We start from the raw sequence: 24,247 nt of genomic DNA on the forward strand, positions 1-24,247 counted from the left end.
TCCCCGCCCCCGGGAGCTCAGCCGGCGCGGGCTTAACCCCTGCAGGGCCTGCTGGCGCCGGGAGAGGGATCCCCATGGAGGCGGGGGCTAGTACCTGGACGCCAGTGGCGCATTAGTCGCTGGGCCAAGGGGCCCGTGCCCAGGGCCCCCCGACAACTGGGTGTGTTGCGTGAACTACGCTATTTTGAACATTGCTGGATGTGAGATGCTGTCATAGGCTAAATGTTAAGTGAAACGATATAGTGAGGGCGGCACGTTATGGGACGAAGACCGAAAAGAGCACGTACCACTGGGTGGATGGAGATATCGAGGATGTCTATACTGCAACTGGGAGTGAGCTTCCCTGCCCAGCTCCATGTCTTGTGCTGGTGGGGCTTGCGCTAGGGCAGGGCCGCCCAGGAGGGGCAATTTGCCCCGGGCTCCGCAGGGGCCCCCACGAGAGTTTTTCGGGGCCCCTGGAGCGGGGTCCTTCACTTGCTCCGGGGGGGCCGCAAAACTCCTGCGGGGCCGGGCCCCAGAGCTGCTTCCGCTCCCGGTCTTTGCCGGCGGGGGGACCTTCCGCTCCGGGGGGAAGGACCCCCGCCAGCAAATTGCGGCCGAAGTGCAACCCGGTTTTCGGTGGTAATTCGGCGGTGAGGGGCCCCGCCACTGGTCTTCGGGGCACTTCGGCGGCGGGTCCCGGAACGGAAGGGCCCCCCGCCATCGAACAGGGCCGGCCCCAGACATTTCATCGCAGGCCCCCGGAATCCTCTGGGCGGCCCTGCGCTAGGGGGTTAAAAAAAAGCCGTGTAGACATTGCGATTTAGGCTGGAGCTCAAGCTATCAGATCCATCCCCATCCCAGCTTGAGAGCCCGAGTTCCAGCCTGAGAGGCAATATCTACATAGCTATTTTTAGTATGCTGACCGGTAGCATGTAGAGGTACCCATAGAGACTTGGACTTCTGGATAGAAGACTCCTCACTTGGAAATTTAGGAGGTGGAATTTGAAGGAGAGGAAGCTCTGCTGGGCTCTTATAATCTTAGGCTGCCCCTGCTAGAGTAAGAAATAGGACCGTCACTAAAATGGTCTAATAGTTGCACAGATGTTTCATTTGAGGTGTGATCCAAAAGGTATTTTTGTTATTTACACATCAAAAGGCAATACCATCATGTGAGACTGAGGTCTTGCTTATATCTCAGAAACGTGTATCCTTAAAAGCATGACTATATAATGTTTTAAAACTCCATCTATGGTTTGGTTTGAGATTTCTAAAACATTAAATTTATACAAATTATTTTTATTATTATTTTGGCCTTTGAATAAGAAACCAGCCAATAAGGATCCTAGCCTCATGGGATCCTGGTCTTATTGAAGTCGACTGAAGGGATTTCACTCTCTGTGTTTGCACAGTACCTAATCAGAACTATTAAGCCTTACTTCAATAAAAATCACAAATAGAAACCAGAATAATGAGTTACAGGGAGGGTTAGCGAGAAGAAGAGGTGAAAATTAGAGGTATATCCAAAGCAAACCAAGAAAGTGAGAAAAGCAAAATAATCCATGACAATGGGGATTTCTTCATGTTACATGGGAAGTACTGACTGCTGGGCATGGTATAAAACCCAAGATAGAATTAGCAGATGTTAATTGAGCCTCAGACACTTATGTACATGCTGAATGTTAAGCACACATGTAAGTGTCTACAGGATCAGGCTTAAGAGTTTAATTTTCAAAGGTGCTGAGCAACCCACAACTTCAGCTGCAGTCAGTAGGCAGGTGTTCAATGTCTCTGAAAATCAACACTAACTGCCTTGCCTAACCTGCCACAGAGATTCAGTGCTAGAGCCAGCAAAGAATGTTTCACTTATGGGTCCTGGAGCTTTGCCCAGCAGCTTGCCTTTGACTAAAGTAAATGTTGAGATAGGAGAGCAAGGGGGAATGAAGGGGGGTTATTATGGGGGAGGGACGATGCAGAGAGTCTTTTTATATGGCTTGCTTTGAGGGGGTGTTGGCTTGTTTTTGTTGTTGATCGCAGCACTAAACAGACGCTGAACTTTCAAACCTCCTGCTTCAAAAGCAGCATGTTCTCAGAGTTGGATACATTGCTTGGAAAAATATTTTACCAGTTTACATACAAAAGGTATAAAGCTAAGGGCTAGTAAAATGGTATATCTCACTGAAGGTTTTTCCATTATTACTGTAGCCCTTTGTCAACAGGCAGCTGCTCCAGACAGTTATCTCGGTTAAGTTTCAGTGCAGCAATGAGCTTGGTATAAGAAGACTCCTGCACTCACACAGAGCCTCTGCTGAAGTGAAGAACTTACAGTCAAATCATGGGGGCTCCAATAAGGTGAAGTATCTGTCCATGCATAGCTCTTTGCAGGATCACGGCCTTACTCAGGAAGAAAAAATACATTGTCCATCATCCGATCCTATAAACTAAGCCAGATTAAGTTGTGAGTTGGTTCCCATACTGCCAAGGAATATTTAATGCTGCAGGAAGAAAATGTAATAGGTGTAATTCTTCCCCTGAATCAGTACCATACTAATGCTTCAGTATGGGGTTAGGGGTGTTGTGCTGCTGCAGGTGCCATCTTTCAGCTGACACCTAAACCTCAAGTTCAAGTAATCTCTGGTAATTAAAGGGCAGGGGGCAGTGCAAGCCTCTTCCCAGTTGTGGGGAGGGGGTTAGGTGAGGAGGGATAGGCATAAAATCCTGCCATAAGACCCAGCTCCTCTATGTGGTCCCACCCCATGCTGGCCCTGCCTCCTCCTCGTTTCTCTCTCGCCACCCACCCCCAAGGCACTGCCCCGTGGCCAGGCCTGATGCCAGAAGCTGGAACCAGGAAGTGCAGGGTGGCTGCTGTGGTGGCTGGTGCCATGATGCAGGCAGCTGCGGCTCCCCCATCGAATTCTCCTGCTGCTCCTGGTGCCTGGGGCTGCAGCTGCTCCTCAGCTCCCTGCTGCCCTTTGACTGTTCCCTGCTGGTAATGGCTGCCTGGTTGGGGGGACCCAGCTCAGGGGCTGACAGAACCCTCGGGAAGCTGTGACTGTGGAGGGTGGGGCCCAGGAGCCCAGGCTGGAGCAGGTCATTTAGGAAGACAAGACAGCAAATGTGAAAAATTGGGATGGGGCTGGGGGTAATAGGAGCCTATATAAGAAAAAGACCCCAAAATTGGGACTGTCTCTATAAAATTGGGACATCTGGTCACCCTAAGGTCAGTCCAGGCTGCTGTGGGGAGCTCTGGACCCTCCACCTGCCCTGGATGGCATGCCCCAGTGGGTGGAGACATGAGTCAAGGGCTGCTCTTGGGCCCCCCACCCAGGCTTACTCCAGTGCTGCTGCTGGCAATGACACTGCCTTCAGAGCTGGGCCCAGCCAGCACCCCCTGCTCTCTCCACTCTGCCTTCAGAGCTGGGTGGCTGCTATAAAGGGGGAGGGAGAGGGCAAAGGCAAATTTGGGGTGGCTGTTGCCCCCACAAGCCCCTCCTAGTGCTGCCCCATTAAAGGGGTTTCTACCCTTTTTTGCCCCCCCCCTGCCCCCCAATTTTTTTCCAAGTGTTTTACACCCTGTGTAAATCCACCAGTAGTAGACTGGTCACTGGCATGTTTTAATGACCATGCAGTGGTGCTGGAACCATTTTTATAGTGGGAGCACTGAAGGTGAAAACCATGTCTATGGGTTATTACTACTTCAAGCCAGGGAGCACAGCAGCACCCCTAGTTCCAGCACCTATGCAACCATATCGTTTAACCTTGCTGTGTTCCTTCCACCCATCCTTTACTATTTGACAAATATTAAGTCACACAAAAATGCAGTTCTGTGGGGATCAGAACTATTTGCAAATTCAGATAAAATTGAGCAAGGAGTTTCAACCCAATCAAAAATGAGGAAAACTTTTTTTAAAAAGTTGAAATAGTTTTTTATATTGTTGAAACAAACCATTTTGGGGCTTTGGCTGAGCGGGGGTGGAAAGAGGCAGGGTGGAGTTGGAGCGGGGGGTGGGGGCATGGGAGAAGGGGTGGGGTGGGGTGGGACGAGGTTTGGGGCAGAGCGGGGGTTTGAGCACCCCTGGGGTCCGGAGAAAGCCTGCACCTAATTTAGTACCTTTCATACACAACAAATTCCTTTGGTGGCTATCAGTTCTTTTGTATAGTTTTTATCTAATTAATATGATAGAGTTTTCATTCAAGAACTACAGTTTTCCAGAAAACATGGGTAGTGATGGAAAGTAAGACAGATCAAGCAACAACCTCTCAGCAAGTTTCTCATTCTCCTTTGCATTTGTGCATTGCACAACTCGTGTTTATGACTGTGTGCTCAATATGGCTCTCTTCAGTGTACACCCCTGAGACCCCATGCTTAGAACTCTCCGCTGCTTTTGCAGCTAATTAAGATTTTTCACTGTGCAAGCACACAAACAATAAAGATGCTAACTAAGGTTTTCTGGGGCTGACAACAACTGAAAAATCAAGAGCAAAATAAACAAACAAGCAGAATCGGGTGGCTGAATTTGTGTATTTATAGACATTCATTTACTTTGAGTTCAATCATGTAGTCCTTACCCTTTGGTATTCTTGCTTCTGCTGCTGTGGTGCAAGACTTGCATTTGCAAATTCCAATAATATTTTATTTTAAAATCAACAGCTGTTAAACATGCAATTTCTGGGAGGCTCAAGGCATGTTTTTTCACTGCTTTGCTCCTGATTTGGTAGCATTTTACACCCATCCCATTCCATTATAAATGAAGACTGAAAGTGGAAGTCAGTGAAGAATCAGGCCCTAACAAAGTGTGGATTAACCAATTTTGCAATGTGCAATGTTTCCTATCCTTTTCAGCAAACACTAATTGTTTATCCATCATTACCTTAACAGGTGGATCACAGGGTTGTAAACTGATGCAACATATTAATTTGCTCCTATTTGCCATCTGGAATATAGTCTGCAAAAGAATAAAAGGCAAAATTCCTGTTGTACCCATCCCCGCCTCCCAGTTTTCATACATTTGATGGAGGAGATTGTTCTACAAGATAAAAACAACTTCAGTTTAGCGTGCCTTGATAGGCCAATGGTACAGCTAGTCTAAATCCAACACTACTATAAGTGCACGTGTTGCAATGTGTTTTTGGAAGAGCAAACTTCAGAGAACCTACAGTTATGTCTTGCAAAAGCATTGTATATGTCATATGCATCTGTGATGGCGCACAGGTTAAGCAGTGCACCCCATTATAGTAGCTAGCACCCCAGGTAAGCCCAGCTTCACTTCCTTTCACCCAGGTTATAAACAAGTCCAGACTGACCCTTTTAATCAAAGAACACCCGTTTTCCAAGGGTCTCATTTATTAACTAGAGCCATAAACATAAAGTGGAGCTTACTCAGCTACATCCAGGGACATTCATTAACTCTGGCTTAATCCAACATCCAGTCCCTAGCTCCTTCCTTCCAGAGACTCTTTTTTCCTGTGCCTATAAACAGGCTCTATTTCTGGAACCTTCTCAGTTCCTTCTGTGGGTTATGCCTTTCAGTCTTCTCTTAAGCAGGAATCGCCAGCTCTCCTGTCTGGAACTGGGATGTAGTATTAGTTAGTTCCCCTCACTGTCTCCTTAAACAGGAGTCTCTTCAACTCTCTGCTCTATGCTGTTTATCAGATTTCATGGTCCTCCTTAGGGAGCCATCACCTCTCCTCTCTGGAGCTGAGTTATGTTTTAGCCAGCAAGTAAGGCCTTTGCCAGGTTTTCCCTCAGCTGGCCTCTTTTCCTTTATCAGACTTCAGGGTGCCTAGCAGCTTAGCCTTTCCGTGCTGGTGTCTACTCTGCTCTGAGAGAGGAGGTAGCCTTTATCTGGTCCTCTTTTCCCAGCTCATACCTAATTGGTTAGATGCGAGGGGACTGTTGCATGGCCCTCTCTGACAGGCTCCTGGCAGAAAGAAACCATGACAGAATTTCCTCCCAAACACATTCTGGGACTGCTTCCTCTCTCCCAGGTCCATATATATATATATATATATATATATATATATTATATATATATATATATATATATTATATAAAATCAGACCTTGGCCATCCCACATGCCACGGTGGGTTGACCATTAGGCACCTCTACCCTTAAGGGACAGACTACCCCATCACAATATCAGAATAAGTAAACACTGAATTACTGCACTCAGACATAATTTTGCAATGATAGGACTTAACCCGATTCCCATTGAAATCAGTGAGAGTAGGAATAGGCCTATTGTTTGGAAAAGCAGTGCTTTCATTATCATCAGCTTGTTTTTATTTCTCAAACGGGCCACCTTGCTCTTTATCATATTGTTACATTAGAGGGGGCCTGAGCTAGAACCTAGCTATGAGGGACGGGCGTTTTGGGGGCTCCTGAAGTGGAAAAACTTGAGAACCACTGCCCTAATGATATCACAATTTATATAAGCAAATCAACATTGCTGCTGGTCAGTTGATTGATTCCAGCTAAAGATTACAGGGTTCATGTTTAAGTTCTCCATCCCCAGCTCAAATTGATTTTATATATATTTGTATTTCCAGCCAGTGATCAAGGAATACTATTGATTGCCAATGCTTTGGAAACAATCATAGTGTATGATCGGATCAATGATATTTTAAACAACATGATTGATTCTTCTTGTGATCCAGATGATCCACAGTAAAAATAATAAAATGTAAATATCAAATACAATATTTACATGGCAAATGATGGGTTGTGAAGATTAGAGCAGATGTTTTCAGAGAACTGTCTATGAGTATAGTATCAAGTGAACTTTGTTCACATGAAGCCTGATGCTGTGAGGTTCTGAGCATCTTTGACTCCTGCTGAAGTCACTGGGGTTTGAGTGCTCTAAACACAGAGCAATGCTGTATGGGGGACAGTGAGGTCCGCAGGCCTATCGATGCAATTCCCATTTGTCTACCTCTGATTCTGCAATGATGTGACCTTGGGAAAGTTACGTAGGTACTGAAGTCTGTATATGAAAACTGCACACCCAAAGGTAACTGCATATGCATTTTGCATACTAATCTCTGGTTTCCATATCAGGAAATTTGGTTCCTCTATTCTTCTAGCTGCACATCTATAAAATTGGCATAGCAACATGTGTTGTAGAAAAGGGTTTGTATGGTTTACTTCAATTTCTTATTTGTAGTATTCGCATGCTTCAAATGAGTCATCTTATGGTGAATGTCCACAGTGGTCAAGTAGAGACAGTCTGAATGGAGGAGAATTCAGTGAGTCAGATTGTGAATGATTTATTGAAACACACAACCTGATCCTTCTTCATCAGTCGGGATACTTTAAAAACTGTCTTACAGTAAATACCAATTAATGACAAGGAGATTGATGTGCAATGTGGGATGTTCTCAGCCAGACACATGAGCTTGCTTGCTCATTTCTTTGCCTCCTTATCCTAGGAACACAGGAGATCGTGGTCCAGATCCCCAGCTGTAGCAAAGAAGAGGATAGGGCCAATAGTTTGTTAATAACTCTAACATAGGTGAAATACTTGGAGGCTGATCCTGCAAACAGATATTATTCCCACTGGTGTCCTACTGACTTCCTAGGAGTTTCATACAGTAGTTATGCAGATCTGGTTCAAAGAATAAAGCTCTTTGTTTTTATTTTATACCATTTGTGAAATTTCAAGTATTCCTTTTACAACACTTGGAGCGGAGGCAATTTTTTTTAACAAATATATTTTTAAGGGTTATTTTACCCTGTGAAATAACCTGAAAAGTAAAAATTGTGTTAAGTGATTCAGTGAATGAATGTTTTGTTTATCGTAAAAGAGATCTGTAAAACACACCTGCATGTTTATATTGTATAATTAAAGTTCCCAGTATACTAAGCAAACAAACTACAATTTTCAACACCCAGAAAAGGCTCCATATTTCTTTTCCACAGAACAGGTATATTTTTTTCTACATTTTATATACCTAGGTTCAGCTTTAGAATTTATGGTGTCCCAAGTGGCACTAAATTATAGTCTCTATTTTGGGGTGAGATGTGAGGAGAGTTTTCAACAGGGATTTTCAGTGGCAGAATGAACCCTTTAGGACTTAATTTCAAAGAAAAGATGCCAGTGGGATGCATTATTAAGAAGAAAGCATATGGAGCCAGGGGACAGAACTTTGCTTCTGAAATGCATCATATAATTACATTTCAGGGGAATCCAGAGCCTGCTATTACTGAAAAGCCTACATAAAGTGATATCATACATTTTCTTGGACGTGGCCAGGTTGGAGTTCAGATTGTATATTTGATGGGATTTAGTGTCCAGATCGCAAGAGTAAAATATCAGGGCACATGGGAGTGGGGCAGCCACAGGCATACAGCCATTGGGGAGGAGGTGCACAGCCCTAGGAAGATGCAAGGGGGGCATATGGTCCTTGCTACAGCCCCTGTCACAAGCCACTGGGCAGGGGCTCACGCCCCGGCTCCAGCCCCTGGCAGAAGGCACTGAGTATGGGCGCAGGGCCCCAGCTCTAGCCCACGGCTGAAGCTGCAGGGCAGGGGGCGCATGATCCCAGGTCCAGCCCCGCCTGTGCTGCTGGCTCAGCCCAGCTGACAGTCACCTTACCTTCCAGCAGGGCCAGCAATTGTGGCCAGGGGAGGGGGCAGAGCATGGGGGAGTGAGTGTCTGAGAGATCTGTGGGGAAGCGCTGGGCAGCGAGGAGTAGAGGGTGCTGGGCAGTGGGGGAGGTCTATGTGTTTTGGGGTGCCAGGCAATGGGAGGCCTGTTTGGGGGTCGCTGGGCAGTGGGGGAGATCTGTGTGTGTCAGGATGCTGGGCAGTTGAGGTCTGTGTGGGGAACTGTGTAGTTGTGGTGGGGCTGTGGGGAAGGGCAATGGATAGTGGGGGAGGGGGAAATCTGTGTGAGTGGGGGGCAGTTGTGGTGGGACTGTGGTGGGAGGATGCTGGGCAGCGGTGGTGGTGTGCAGGGCATTGTGCATTTGTGGTATGGGGTGTAACTGTGTCTTTGTGGGTCACAATTGATAATACCAAATTCAGAACAAACTGCTGAGAAATAGGGCAAATACATCCCAAAACTAGTGGTTATTCTCCCATGAGATATGCCAAACCAGCAACAAAAGTAAACTTCTGTCTCACCACACTAGCTAACAAGAAGTCATACAAGCAATTTCCTTAGGTATTCCAGGCCTTGTATCACCACCAAAAACACTAAACTTAAAGATGAGTGGTCCTTTAAAATCATTTTCATCAAACAAAAAAGATTCTTCTGATCCCAAAGGATCAGCCACAGATCCAAGTCAATATACAACTCAGCTCTTACCGAATAACCATACTGTTGTTAATCCTTTAGTACCTAAAATATAAAGGTTTATTTACAGAAAGAAAGAAAGGTGAAAGTTAAAATTGGTTAAAGGAATCAAATACATACAATAATTGCAAAGTTTTTGGTTCAGGCTTGTAGCAGTGATGGGATAAACTGCTGGCTTAAGTCAAGTCTCTGGTTGCTTCCAAATCATTGGAAGGTCCTCCATCCCTGGGTTAGAATGCTCCCGTTAGTGTAAGTTCATAGTCCAGAAGTTTGAGCAGGCAAGAGACTTGAGCAGGAAAGAGGCAAAATGGAGATGTTTCCAGTGCCTTTTATAGCTTCTACCATGTGGAGGGAAATCCATTGTTTCAAACAAAGCCCTCAGCACAACTAGTAAAAAATTACAGATAGCAAGATGGTGTTTGGAGTCACATGGGCAAGTCACATGTCCATGCATGATTTTGTTTAGTCACAGCAGGAATGTCCATTAAGTGTAGATAGGCGTCTCCCATGGTCCAATGTGAGTTAAGTGTTCCTTGATGAGCTACTTAATTTGAATAGTCCCTTCAAGATGTGCAGGCTAAATACCTTGTGGGCATTACCCCATGTTGCGTACCTGGATGCTCTGCAAGGACAAGGCCCCCACACACAGGTGAATTAATTGGCTTTAATGAAGGTTAAGTGACACACCCGCAACGGGAACTCCACGCGTTGCTGCCACTGGCTTGGGGAGTCCAACGTCCGAACAGCTCGGTCAGGTGCGAAGTCCAACGTGCAAGCTCTAACCCTTAGCAATTATAGCATCATGCTAATAGCATGCAAAGCAGCCTTTACATATGCAATGGGGGACTTTCCATCAGCAATGGCCGCCTCCCCTGGCCTCGGGCCAGGGACTTTCTGCAGTTCCCCAAAACACCGGTGCTTCCCACACAGGGCAGTTCTAACCTGTTAGAAGCAGCAGCTGCTAGCAACTTCTGTCCGCTAATAACCTCTCCTTGAGAAAGTGCAGGCCCTAGCTAAACCATAACAATGTCTTCCGGGGTCCCCTACACCGCAGCAAACATATTTGAAATACAGGTATAGAGCCAATAGTCACAACTTCAAATACAAAAATAATACATGCATACAAATAGTATAAACGTATTCAGCAAATTATAACCTGTCCATAGATACCTTACTTGACATAATTTGTACAAGTTTTGTTGCAGTTATATAACAATGGTAGCAACAATAATCTACATGCATATTTAATCAGATAATGTCACAGGGAGGTTATGGGGGGGCACTGGGCATAGTGGGTCCAGGGGGCGCTGGGCATAGCGGGTCCGGGGGATGTTGGCGCGGGAGCTGTGTGGCATGGCATGGGCCTGCCCCCAACAGGAAGGGGCACACTCGCAGCACAGAGCCAGGTGAACCAATGTGCATCTGGCCACGCCATGCATGCCCCATTGCCCCTGGCCAGCCCGCCCCCTCCCCCACCTGCCGCTCGCCTTCTCAGCTGAGGATTGAGGCAGGGGGAGGAAGTGTGGGGCAGGGTCCAGGCGGCTCTTACTTGGGGCAGCTCCCGGGAAGCAGCTGGCAGGTTCCTCTGGCTCCTAGGGTCAGGCGGCCAGTGGGGCCAGCCGGCTTCGCAGCTCCCATTGGCCGGGAACTGTGGCCAATGGGAGCTGCGGGGATGAGACCTGTGGGCATAAGCAACGCACAGAGCCCCTTGGCTGCCCCTGACCCTAGGAGCCAGAGGGACCTGCTGGGGGCAGGGTCCAGGCAGCACTTACCTGAGGCTGGCAGTTCCCTCTAGCTCTTAGGGTCGGGATGGCCATGGGGCTCTGCTCATGCCTGCAGGCCCTGCTCCCACAGCTCCCAATGGCCGCGGTTCTCAGCCAATGGGAGCTGCGGAGCTGGCACTCCTGGCAGGTGCAGCACTCAGATACCCCCCTGGCGGACCTTCTGCCTGGGAGCCACAGAGTCCTGCCAGCCGATTCCTGTGAGCTGCGCGGAGCCAGGTAGGGAGCCTGCCAGCTAGGATGATCAGTCCAGCCCCGCACCAAATATTGGGACAAATGGTGTCCTGACCGTACATCGGTCAAGATGTGGGACAAACAGCTAATTATCGGGACAGTTTGGATTTTATCGGAACGTCTGGCCATCCTAATGGGATTGAACTGCAGAGACAAAGGCCTGTCACTGAGAATGCCCTTCACCAGGCTCTGTCAAACTTTCTAGCATAGTAACGGAGGCAGAGGGAGGCAGAGAGGGAGGCAGTTTTTAAGACAGCTAGGGTGCAAGTCATTTAGATGTCACAGTGGCACACTGTACCTCAGCATAGCACCCCAAAACCCACATGTTCACCACTGCTATATGATTAAGATATGTTTTGTACAAAGTATGCCTTGTGAGGTATCATTTGGAAATTTATAATCTCTTGAGCATCATTGTTCTGACAAAATGTATGTATCATCGTCTATGATGATATGACTGTCTCTGAAACGGTGCGAGTCAGGGAAATGCCCACAGACTAGCTCTTCAGTAGTCGAGTGTTAAGTGACCACCACTGGCCATTCACCAGCAGGTGAGTTGTAAACAAGAGATTTACAATTCACATGAAAGACAGTTGCTGGAGCACTTACAGCATGGGGCTGCCAACCCCCATGACACAGCAAGGATCTTTCCAGCACCTGGAGGAGAGTATAAAATAAAGTAGAATGACATCACCACTTCACCTCTCCTCCCCCACCTACACTGAAGGCAACAAGATTGTTTGGAAGACAAAGAAACATTTGAACCGAGGGGAGTGGTCCTAACTGGAAAAGCTTTCCAGTTCCCCCCAAAACCTACAGCAGTCTATGCTAAGAGAAATGTTATTGCTTCAGATTGGAGTTAGCCTGATAAAATTTAGGAAGTAGCTTGCAGTTTTTATCTTTTATTTCCTTTTGTAATCAATTCTGACCTTCTCTGCTTATACCACTCATAATCACTTAAAATCTATCTTTCTGTAGTCAATAAACTTATTTTAATCTTTTATCTAAGCCACTGTGGTTTTGATTGGAGTTTGGGGAATTGACTCAGGTTCCAAAGGCTGGGGCATATTCATACGCTATGATGAACTAATTAATGAGCTTACTCTGGGGAAGCGGGCCTTGAGCAGTGTAAGATGCATATTTTTGGAGTGACAGGCTGGGACTAGGGATACATGGGTGTTGCCCTATATGTTATTCAAGAGTGGCTGGACAGAGCACTCTGGTATTTGTCTGGATTAACTTGCATGCTAGAGGTTGGAATGAATTGGCAGAGTGGCAGTTCACACAGCAAAGCAGGGCATAGTGCACACCAGACGGAAGAATTAAGGGGGCACAATGATCCAACAGTCTAGATTGTACCCTGGGGGATGTCACAGTCACCAAATCGCGACACCAGGGACATAACCAGGGCAGGGTGAGAGGGGAAACTGCTCAGGGCGCAAAGCCAATAAGGGTGCAGGATCAGGCCCAGCAGCGTCAGCTGGAAGCCAGGGTGCTCAGTGCCCCCTCCTCCCCCCATCACTGCAGAATTGCAGGCCCAGTGACCCCAGCCGGAGCAGGCTCTGCTGGGCACTAGGAATGCAGCAGCAGCGGCGGCAGGTGGATAGGGCTCTGAGTGCCATCTTAGCAGGAATGCAGAAGCAGGATGAAAGGTTGCATAGCTGTTTCCTATGCTGCAGGTAGGAAAGCAGCTGCACCGAGTGCCTGGAAGACACTACACAGAGACGGGGCGCGGGGGGAAGCTGCAGCCCTCACTCAGGGTTACAATCTGCTGCCTGCTGATCACCGAGGTGCAAAGGGGGGCAGATTGGAGTGGGGGATGGGCAATGTCTGAGCAGGGGCTGGCAACTGACTGGCAGGGGAGTCCAACAGCTGGGGGTATGGGCAGGAAAGGGGCGGAGGAGCAAATCTAGGGACAGGTGGGGTTAGGAATCAGGGTTAAGCCCTGGGACAGGAATAAAAATTTGATGGCTTTTGGAGGGGCATGCTTTGTGCCCCTGCTGCAGCTCGGAAGATCTCACTCAAGGGGCTGGAGGAGTTCTGTGCCCCTGCCGATTATCGCAGGGGCTGTGCCTCTGCTTGTCCCCTCTTGTGCATGCCCCTGCCCAGGGGTGAGGCGTTGCCAGATGGTTGTAGAGGGGGTAACAGTTACCTGACGGGATGAGTCACCTGCCGTGTTTGCAAAAATGGGGTGTGGGGCAGAGGGCTCTTTTATTTCCCATCTCACAGGGCAGTAAGTCACAGCACTTGATTCCCTGGGCTGTGTTCTCCAAGGCACAGGGCATCCCAAGGCCTAGACATGATATAACACACTGAGGTGGTACCAGCGGCTGCTCCAGGCACCAGCACTCCAGACACATGCGTGAGGCGGCAAGCCACAGGGCGCCCTGCCGGTCCCACGTTCGCTGGTCCCATGGATTCGGCGGCAATTTGGCAGAGGGTATGCCAAAGCCACGGGACCAGCGGACCTCCCTCAGGCAAGCTGCCAAAAGCAGCCTGCCTGCTGTGCTTGGGGTGGCAAAAAAGCTAGAGCCACCCCTGGGTGGTACAGGAGACTTGATTCAGTGAACTATTTTACATAAACCCCCTCAAAACTGTGTCTCACCCTTTTTGAGTGTTTAAGAGTCCCTGATCCATTAATATGTCAGTATGAAGTCTCATAGCAGTTCCCAAATGTATCGTACCTGCTGTTGATTCCCTGAATTGCACTTCGTTCCTTGTAATCCATTTTAAATATAGTTTTACTCTTCAAATTGTTTACTTTTTAAAATGTTATTTTTATTACTCCAGTTACTCTTAGCACTTCATCATTTATCTTTGTCAACATTGTGCAGATGGATGTCAATGTGCTATTTAATTTATATTTTAATAGCAAGTAATCATTAAAAATATTTATTAGTAAATAGTTGCTAGTAGTTTTAGCAATGACATCTGTTTCTAGTATAGCACTTCCTATATTTTTACTGTGATTTTTAATTTGGTATTTTAAATTTTTTTTTATAGCACAAGTTTAATCTGTTGGCTCATGTGTTTTGCAGTGTGACTAATTTTCTGGTCTGCTGTCAAAACTTCTTCATTTTCATGTGATTTTCATTTTCAGGATTGCCTTTCTCAATTGTTATTTTTTCTCTCAATCCAGCCCTTAGTGCTTTTTCATGTGCCACAGCTTGTGGGTAGAACTTGGGTTCCAAATATTCACTAAGGGCAGTATACTATCTCCTATTAAATACTTCTCAAAGACAAACATCTACTGTAATTTTTACTGAACATAAAAGCGGCCATACTGAGTCAGACCAATGGTCCATCTAGCCCAGTATCTTGTCTTCCGACAGTGGCCAGTGCCAGGTGCTTCAGAAGGAATGAACAAACAGGCCATCATTGCGTGATCCATCCCCTCTCATCCACTCCCAGCTTCTGGCAGTCAGAGGCTAGGGACACAGATACCCAGAGCATGGGGTTGCATCTATTGATGAACCTATCTTCCAGGAACTTATCTAATCCTTTTTTGAACCCAGTTATAGTTTTGGTCTTCACAACATAATAAACACATCTCTACAACCCCAAGATTGCTTGGCAATCACAAGAATTAAAAAATCATGAGTTATACACCCCCAAGACATGAATTTTTGAAAAAGAAATATATGATATTGGGCTCTTTTATGTGCTTTTTTGTTCCTGAGCCTTTAGGGTGCAGAAGGCCCAGTCCACAAAAGTAGGAGTTAACCCCCTGAGCGAATCTTGGCCTAGCCTCATATTTTTGTTATTACCTCTCCCAAATAATTCAAATACCTAAGGCCATACCTACACTACAAACTTACATTAACTCAAGTTACATCAGCATACAGTCTCCGCAGTAAGAATGTCACTTTTGCACGTGCTGACTTGGCTCCTTGTGCTGATGGTGAGTGCACTCACCAGGAGCGCTTGTGTACACTTTGGCCTTGTCTGCACTGGCAAGTTTCTGCACAGTAAAGCAGCTTTCTGCACTGTAACTCCCGACGTGTACACACTGCCAAGCTGCTTAGTGCGCAGAAACTGTGCCGTTGCAGCGCTCTAAAAAAACCACCCCAGCGAGAGGCATACAACTTTCTGCGCTGGAGCTACAGCGCTGTGGTGCTAGTGTAGACACTGTGGTGATTACAACGCTATGACTGGCCTCTGGAAGGCGTCCCACAATGCCTGTTCTCACCTTTCTGATCATCAGTTTGAACTCTACTGCCCTGCCTTCAGGTGACCAACCATCATCCCCACCCGGTACGTTCCTTTGCAAATTTGAAAGTCCCCTTCTGGTTTGCTCAGTGACACATGCAGTGATCTCAGCGCATCTTTCCAGGTCGTCATGCCTGCTCCACACACCAGGTGATCCCCCAATTGGAGCAGTGCCAAGCTGTTGGACCTCATCAGCATTATAGAAAGGGGCCATGAGCGGGATACATTGCAGTGTAAGGTAAAAGTGAAGAAGCTGTGGAACGCCTACCACAAGGCGTGGGAGGCACACCACTGCTCCAGCGCTGTGCCCACGAGCTGCTGGTTCTACAAATAGCTGGACACGATACTTGGTGGTGACTCCACCTCCATTGCGAAAGCCTCTGTGGATACTTCATTGGCTCACATGCCAGTCAAGAGTGGATCAAGCCAGGAGGAGGAAATCTTGGACGAAGAGTGGGAGGGGGACCTAGAGGCAGAGGATGACTTGGAGGCCAGAGATGCATGCAGCCAGGAGTTCTTTTTTACCCTGGAGGAGCCTAGCCAGAGTGTGGTGAACCATGGGTATGGATCAACCATCTGTCACAACTTGCTACCTCTCACCTTTGTCATCCTCTGGTCTAGGGTTAGCAAATTGTGGAGGATGGCTGAAGCCCAGTCACAATTTGCTACCACAGGGCCAGTGAGAAAGGCTACGGGCAGCACATTGTGATAGGGCAGCAAAAGACAGCATCCATAGATGTCAGTAATTGCTACTGGGAGCAAAAATCTGTCATTGGTAGGTTTTGATATTACACCCCCTGGCTTCTGACAGCAGGCAACAGTTTTCAAACTGTGGGGCGCGCACCCGTAGGGAGGTGCACTCCAGAGTTTGGAAAACTGTGTTGAACGGAAGGCAGAAGCTGGGGGGGCACATGACCCCGCATGACACCAGGTATCACCCCTAGGGGGTGTAAATATACTTGCTCGCCCAGTCACTAAAATGCTTAGATATGGCTCTGTTCAACACAGTTTGGTTTGATGGATGTTCTGCTCTCAAGAGAGGCTCTGGATTGGGATAGCAGAAATGCCATAACCAAGATCCACCAACCACAGTAAAGCTATGTGTGGAATTTTGTACCACTCCTATTTCATTATGCTTGGACCAAGCCAGTGGCATTAACTGCTCACTTTCCTAAGAATTTTCAGTCTAAAGAACGACAATGTAGCACGTTTCCTCACTCTCAGATTTACTCCTATAATTGACCTGAACACTTTTGTGATAGGGATAGGAAGATATCGCACAGTGTTATGGCCTCTGAAAAAGCAAAATAAAAATTAATTTCCATCACATAATATTTATCTTGTAATGATCTGGGCATTGTACATAGGGAACCAGGCATTAGCACCTGTTGTCAAGAAAAAGCAGTCTCATTCAATGTCATTAAGTTTAGCACTGTTCACTGTGCTCTATAATCATTCTCTTAATCGCTAATCAAGCTGTTTCTCTAACACACCTTTGCTTCTGGAATGGAAAATGCTAGATTAAAAACTGGTCTGTGCTGCCTCCTTTTGGTACTTTCTATATATGAAGTCACCAATTTTTTCAGAAACGAGTCCTGTGGCACCTTATAGACTAACAGACGTATTGGAGCATGAGCTTCCATGGGTAAATGCATCCGACGAAGTGGGTATTTAATTCACCCACGAAAGCTCATGCTCATGTTAGTCTATAAGGTGCCACAGGATTCTTTGCTGCTTTTACAGATCCAGACTAACACGGCTACCCCTCTGATACTTGACAGTTTTTTCAGATGAGCACTTGGCAGCTGGTTTTAACCCTGTTGAGTCCCCCGATTCTCTGCTTCTAGCTGAAAGATCATCTGCATCTAATAGGCTTTATAATGAATGTGTTGACATGCAAGCATTATCACTGCCTTCTGCCTTCACGACACAGCTTGGACACAGAAGACACTGAGCTGCCTTTTAGGGATACCAAGTTAGAGCGAGGGTCATGGATATGAATTCCATTGCTTCCTCTTGATGCCATATATGTCCTGCTGGCTGATGACTGATAACCCCAGATTGATAAATATACTAACCTTGGAGGCAGAGAAATTTTATCCAGTGCAAACTAAGAATAAGATGCAATGTATCTCATCTTGGGTGGCACGTCATAGAACAGATTTAACATGGGGAATTTTGTACATAGTAGTTGCTGAAGTAAATCTGTCTATACAGCTGCTGCAATATTTTCATCATTCAGAGTGGCAAGCAGGAGAGATCCAAAGAACAGCTACAGAGCTTGCTAATACTGAAGAAATTATTATGTGGAGGCAATATAAGGAAACTCATCCCTCATGATTTAAAATAGATTTATCAGAAGCCTGCTTATAAACTACTGTTCCCTGTTGACCTGTTGGAAGTTAGTAAGTGATGAGTATGGTACTGATGCATACTCAGAAAGCTAAGGCATTGTATGATGAATTATGATATTTTTTTTTCAGAACATGCGGTAAGCAATTCATTTCCTCTCTCTTCTCATCTATCTGGAAAGCAATTTTGTATGTGGTACAATCCCCACTGGAGAGATTAAGATTAAAAAAATAATGTGACAGACCAAGACTCAAAGGTTGATGGGATTTTCAAAAGTCCCTAAGTCACTTTCAATGGGACTTGTGTTCCTAAGACACTTTGGCCCAGATCCCCAAAGGTGTTTAGTCACCTAACTCCCAAATTAGTGCCTAAACACCTTAAGGATCTGGATCTTAAGCTATTTTAAAAATCCCACCCAGGCAATTTTAAATGATAAGTGATGGACTTAAGTGTACATTTTTTCAAAAGCACCTAAGGGATTTAGAAGCTCAGTCCCTCTGAAGAAGTGAATAACCTACAAGGCCTTTCCTATTCCTGAATCAGGTCCTGTCATTTCAAACCACTTTAAAAGAACAAAGGGCAGTGGTGTTGTCAGCAGTGCTTTTACAATGCAATTTATGCAGAGAGTCTAACTTTTCATTCCAAAGAGATAATATTATGATGTGCTGATCCATTGGGATGAAGAATGCACATAGACAGCACAATGCTGGCCCTACTGAAGATACTGGGAAGTTTTTTATTGACTTCAGTGGTCTCAGCATTTCACTCAGTCTTTTCAAATTGCCAGTTAAATTGTTTTTAAAAACAAGAAGATGAAATAGTTCTGGATTTTTTTTTTTAATGAAGGCCAAAGTTTTTTAAAATGGGTGCCTTAAGATAGCCTCTTGAATGTATCCACAGTTAGATGCCTAAATAAATGGTCTGATTTTGAAAAGTGCTCGTATTCACCAGCTGCCGTGCCATTGACTTTTGAAAATCAGGCCATTTGCTTAGGAGCCTAAGCACCCATTTGTAGGTTGGTTGGTTTGTTTGTTCATTTTTGTAAATCTTGGCTTAAAGTTTTATTTTTCTTTTAGTCTACTTTTAAATTCACTTAGAATAAATAGCAACATTATGTTAAAGGAGAGAGAGTGATAACAGTGCAGAGCAAGCATTTACCAGCTGGCATCATTTGATGCGATCAGTCTCCAGCAGTGATTATTTTTTCATGTTTTCTCAGTAAAAGCAAGAGGAAGCCAAACAATCACCCTGGCAATCATTTCTGGTTAATGCCATTGACTGGAGACTTTATTCAGTATTTGCTCATCTCTCAACACAGCAAAACGAAAGCTAATAAATAACCCTGATTGCATCACCCTGACTTGCAATCTTTAGGGACACCTTGTTTACTTGTACCTTCAGTCCACTATTTAGAACAGGGGTGGGCAAACTATGGCCTGGGGGCTGCATCCGGCCCTCCAGACACTTTAATCCAGCCCTCTAGCTCCCACCAGGGACCAGGGTCTAGGGCTTGCCCTGCTCCAGCCGGGTGCCGGGGGCTTTCCCCATTCCGTGTGAGTCCCAGAAGCAGTAGCATGTCCCCGCTCCTGCTCCTACACGTAGGGGCAGCCGGGGGCTCCACACGCTGCCCCCCACCTCAAGTGCCACCCCCACAGCTCTCATTGGCCTGGAACCATGGCCAATGGGAGCTGCAGGGGTGTCGCCTGCAGATGGGGCAGAGTGTAGAGCCACCTGGCTGTGCCTCCACTTAGGAGCCAGAGAAGGAACATGCTGCTGCTTTTGGGAGCTGCTTGAGGTAAATCCCCCCAGAGCCTGCACCCCTGACCCCCTCCCATGCCCCAACATCCTGCACCACCCTCCAAACTCCTCGGTCCCAGCTCCTCAGTCCTCTCTAGCACCCCCAACCCCTTATCCTCAGCCCCGCCCCAGAGCCCACACCCCAGCTGGAGCCTTCACCTCCAACCCCCTGCATTTCAACCCCCTCCCCCAGCCTGGAGCTCCCTCCCACATCCTGAACTCCTCATTTCTGGCCCCACCCTAGAACCCACATCACCAGCCGAAGCCCTCACCCCCTCCCACACCCCAGCCCCCAGTTTTGTGACGATTCATGGCCTGCCATACAATTTCCATACTCAGATGAGGCTCTTGGGCCAAAAAATTTGCCCACCCCAATCTAGAATATGAAACAATATTTGGGTCCATGAATGTGATACCAACTTGTCACCAAGATTTATACTTGTTGGGATTTTTAATGGCTTCCTCATGTGATTTCATTAAAAGTGAATTACACAGCTGTTGCAGTTGGTTACTGATTTTAAGATTCCTTAATTGAGTTCAACTTAAAAAAATTAATGAAGGTGCCTTAAGTACTTACTTTCTGATTCTCAGAGCTCTGATTCCCATCTTTGCAGCCTATAGTATGGCAATATTCAAGGAGATGTACTAGATGGCCTAATGTTTTCCTCTGTGACCTCTATAAACATTTTACCTCCTTTTAGACTGTGAAGCTAACAAACGCCCCACACTGGTCACACATGTCAATCTGTTCCCTGACACATTCTCTCTGCCACCAGAGCACTGGAACTGGGTAATGGCAAGGAAATAAGAAAACGAAAAGAGAATAGCAGGAGCTTCATGGAAGGGAAGGGAGAAGTTGAATTAAAGAAATTTGCCCAACCCAGAAGGATTTCTTGTACTTCCTCTAAGGTTAGCACTAGCTGACAGTCCAGTATAATTAGAATACATGTTCGTATTGTAGTGTCTTTAAGCATTTCTCAGTTGAATATATCTTGTTGTGAAGTAATACCATGTTTTCCCAGTGGGAACTAGACCTGAAATAGTTTTGGCTTTTAACAGATGTCTTCCCATCTCATATACACTTATTTTTAGAATACGTAAATGATTATTTTTGCTAAAATAAGAAAAAATATGGTCTTAATACAGACCCTTGGGTTGCCCATTATTAACCGCTCTCCTGTTGGAGAAGCAGCCATTCACTCCCGCTTTTCATTTTCCATCCCATATTCACTGTTTAAGTCATGCAAAAACCCAGTGGTTATTTATTTTCCTTGGTAACCTTTTACAAAGCTTGTCTGAAAACTGAATAAATCATGCTCACTGGGTCATCTTTATCTTCCACTTCATTAACTTTGTCAAAAGCCATCTAGAAAAGCACAATTTTTCTCTTACAGAAGCTGTGTTGGTCTGGCTAACTATCAAGTTATACTTATTCAGTTCTATCCTTTATATAGACTCTCCATCAGATTCCTCAGTATCTGTACTTCTTTTTTACAATGCCATTCAAAGAAGTTGTTTCACTACAGTCTAATATCTGGGATACATGGTGGAAAACCTGTTGGAGCTTCACCAGGAATGAATATGACACATTTAATAACCAACAACAACTTCTGTACATAGGGATGGGAAAACTTGTTGCTTATTGTGACTAACCAGGAAGAAAATGGAAACATACTTAGTCTCTCTCCTCCTCCCTCACATCTTGTTTCTTTTCAACACTCAGAAAGTTACTCCTGGGGGGGATTATGCACTCCTATAGCGGCGAAGAATTCATATGGCCCGCATTTTTCTGTGTCTCCGGGCAGAAAAACTGAAAAAAAAAATATCTTCCAGAGGACATGCATCTCTTTCCTGACAGCCCAGGCAGTGCATCTGTTCCAGCGTGCCTGGAACAGCTTCAGAGATGGGGGAGTAGGGTGGGTGTGCGTGCCCTGTGTGGTTCAGCACCTTTTGGGGGGCGGGGCTGGGCGTACATGTTGGGCGTATTTCTTGTGACTGCAGCTTGCTGATGTGGAAGGATAAGGCTTTTTATTATGCATGATGCAGGCTAGAGGCAGAAATGTAGCAGCCTGCCTGAGTTAATTGATCTCATTCTCCGAGGAAGAAATGTAGCAGCCTGCTAACATTGTTAATCTTCCTATAGTTAGTTAACTGTTCCCATTCTCAGTCAATTCCCCCAGCATAAAACCTGTGAAAGTTTTAAGGCCCCTACATTGCCACAGTGATGTAAAGGAGCCTTATTATAAATGACAGTAAGGGAATCCTCAGCTAAGAAGATCTATGTGCTTTCTCACTTTTTTCCTGTGCCAAAGTGGCACAGTGGGGTTAGATTACAGCTCAGAATTTATTTTACTTACCCATTTTAACAAAAAGACTTTGGGGACAAATAAAACATTTTCCAGACAGTCAATAAAATGTCAGGACAATCAGAACCAAGCATTTTACAAAGTACCCAGCCAGGTCCAGGACAATAATTAGCAAAACTGTATGCCTCTCATGTGTGAAAGTCTGAGCAATTTAAAATGACATTCTACTTTTATTTTTCTGTTTGGTGTTCTGTAATGTAATTTAAATAAAAATCCAGGACTATAACTGGAATGCAGGGTATTAGTTACCAAGTGTTTGTAAATTAACTTTCATGTGTTTAGGAAATGCTGAATAGTTATAGTGACTTTTTTCTGCATTGTAGTTTAAATAAATTACCAAAACAATTGAACTGGTGTGATTATATTTTGAATTTTTTGGCGCAGAATCCCCCCAGGAGTAGAAAATAGTAAGACAGCAAGGTTTCCTCCTATAGTCTAGGGACTTACTCGCTGCTGTATTAGTTATTTTATTTCTTTTAGCAACAAACTAAGAGTGTAAGCTGGCTTACACCAATGAATGCTTGTATTCACTTCTGTGAGTGAAATACAAATGCAGCTTCTCCATGATACGCAGTTGGGATTCTGTGGGAACTATAGCAATTAAATGTAAGGCAAGTAAATTTTGCTAGCCCCCTTTTGTCCCCTGGCTAACACAAACTTGAATTATATAGAATTCTCACTAGTCACAGTAAATTGCAGTTGATGACAATAAGTGTGATTCTGGGAGGCACAGCAGGAGAAATAGCCTGGTCCGAGGGTATTCCTTCTGAATTACCAGTGCAGATTTGGAGAAACGGCATCTAGTGGCCTGGTACAACCAACAGCTCCCTCCTCTTTGTAATGGCTCACAAATCTGAGACTGGAGGTTCCTCTCTTCAGCTCCTCAAATACTCTGTTCCCCATAAACTCTGCTTCCAATGTTAGAGGGACATAAATGACCCCTCCCAAAAGGTAGAGACCAACATATTGCAGAGGCTAGGATTCTACCTGGGTGCTGCTCTGATGCTTTTGCTATAGATGTCACCACAGCAGTACTGCAGCAAACTGAAGTGATACTAGAAAAGAGCAAACTAGATCTTGAAATAATTAATAAACCCATCAAACCCAGTTGAGATTTTTGGTTACACAGACTTCAATTTTATCAAAGTGAAGTGTATGGAAAAGCATCAGGACACTCACACTTTAATGTTCAATTTTTTATTATATTGTTGCAACAGCAACATAAAATGAAGAAAGAAAACAGTTGTATACATATCATAGAAAGCTTTTGATCTGACTCAAAATGATAGAGAAAGCAAGAGGGTAGATGGAAGATACTGAACCATCACTTCATATTGACTGAGATGAAGTCTTTATATAGTCTAAGCCTGCATATCAACATTGTTCCAAAAATGTATTACAGATATAATCAAATGTGTCCACTTTTCCCTGTAGCCTCTAAATCCCCTTTTTATGTGATGCCATCTGAGTTAATGATCCATTTCTTTCCAAAGCTGTAAATAAACTTTTTTTTAAGTCAAGATCAATATTCTCAGGCACTTTTTCAAAGGCAATGTCGTAAACATAAAAATGGGAACCTGAATGTTCCAGACTTTCTAGCAGCATCAGAGTAACCTCTCATATATGCATAATCTTAACTCAGAATTTACATACCTTACTCTGTTTCCAGATTTATATGTGGAAAAAAGCATATGTGCTACAGAGACCTCCAACACACGCTGTTAATCCTAAATGACACATTTTATATGGTGTCAGTACACGTGTTTACAACTCTGAGTATAGATTTGCATGCTCTCCGGACTTTTATAACTCTCTATCTGCAGTCTGCCCCACTGCCAGCTTGTACACCTTTTTTCCTGCATACCCTGCCCCAACATTCATTCTAAAAGAGGAGGAGAAGCAGGATGGATATGCTTGTGTGAAGATACTTTTGCCAACCTCTTTGCAAAAGGCAGTGTGAAGTCTGCTGCTACTCATTTCTGCTATACAGGGAGGAAATGGTGCTGGTGAAGGTTCTGCTGGTGCTTGCTTCACCAACACAGAGTGCAGAAGACTACACCATCACATGCCTTGTGAAAGGGGTTTTGAAGCTTCCACTGCTGCTGTAAAAGAACAGCATTCTGTCACTGAGGGAACCCCAGTGAGATTACCCTGCTGTTTCAAGAAGGGTGGAATCTGATGCCTCTGACCTGGGAGCATGGAGCTAGGGGACAAATATTCTTTGTCCCTCTT

At 45.4% G+C, this 24,247-nt stretch overlaps 1 long non-coding RNA gene across 2 annotated transcripts; it reads left to right on the top strand.

Moving 5' to 3' along the window:
- Nucleotides 1–73: 73 nt before the first annotated feature.
- On the top strand, nucleotides 74–7,828 carry LOC115646821. Of its 2 annotated transcripts, none has more exons than XR_003999129.1 (3): nucleotides 74–160; nucleotides 2,185–2,331; nucleotides 7,409–7,828. It is a non-coding gene; the product is annotated as an uncharacterized LOC115646821 (long non-coding RNA). The 2 variants fall into 2 exon arrangements; XR_003999130.1 differs by lacking the exon at nucleotides 7,409–7,828 and adding an exon at nucleotides 4,859–6,017.
- The last annotated feature ends 16,419 nt before the right edge of the window (nucleotides 7,829–24,247 follow it).

The sequence above is a fragment of the Gopherus evgoodei genome, chromosome 2 (genome assembly GCF_007399415.2).
Source record: "Gopherus evgoodei ecotype Sinaloan lineage chromosome 2, rGopEvg1_v1.p, whole genome shotgun sequence".
NCBI classification, from domain to species: domain Eukaryota; kingdom Metazoa; phylum Chordata; order Testudines; family Testudinidae; genus Gopherus; species Gopherus evgoodei.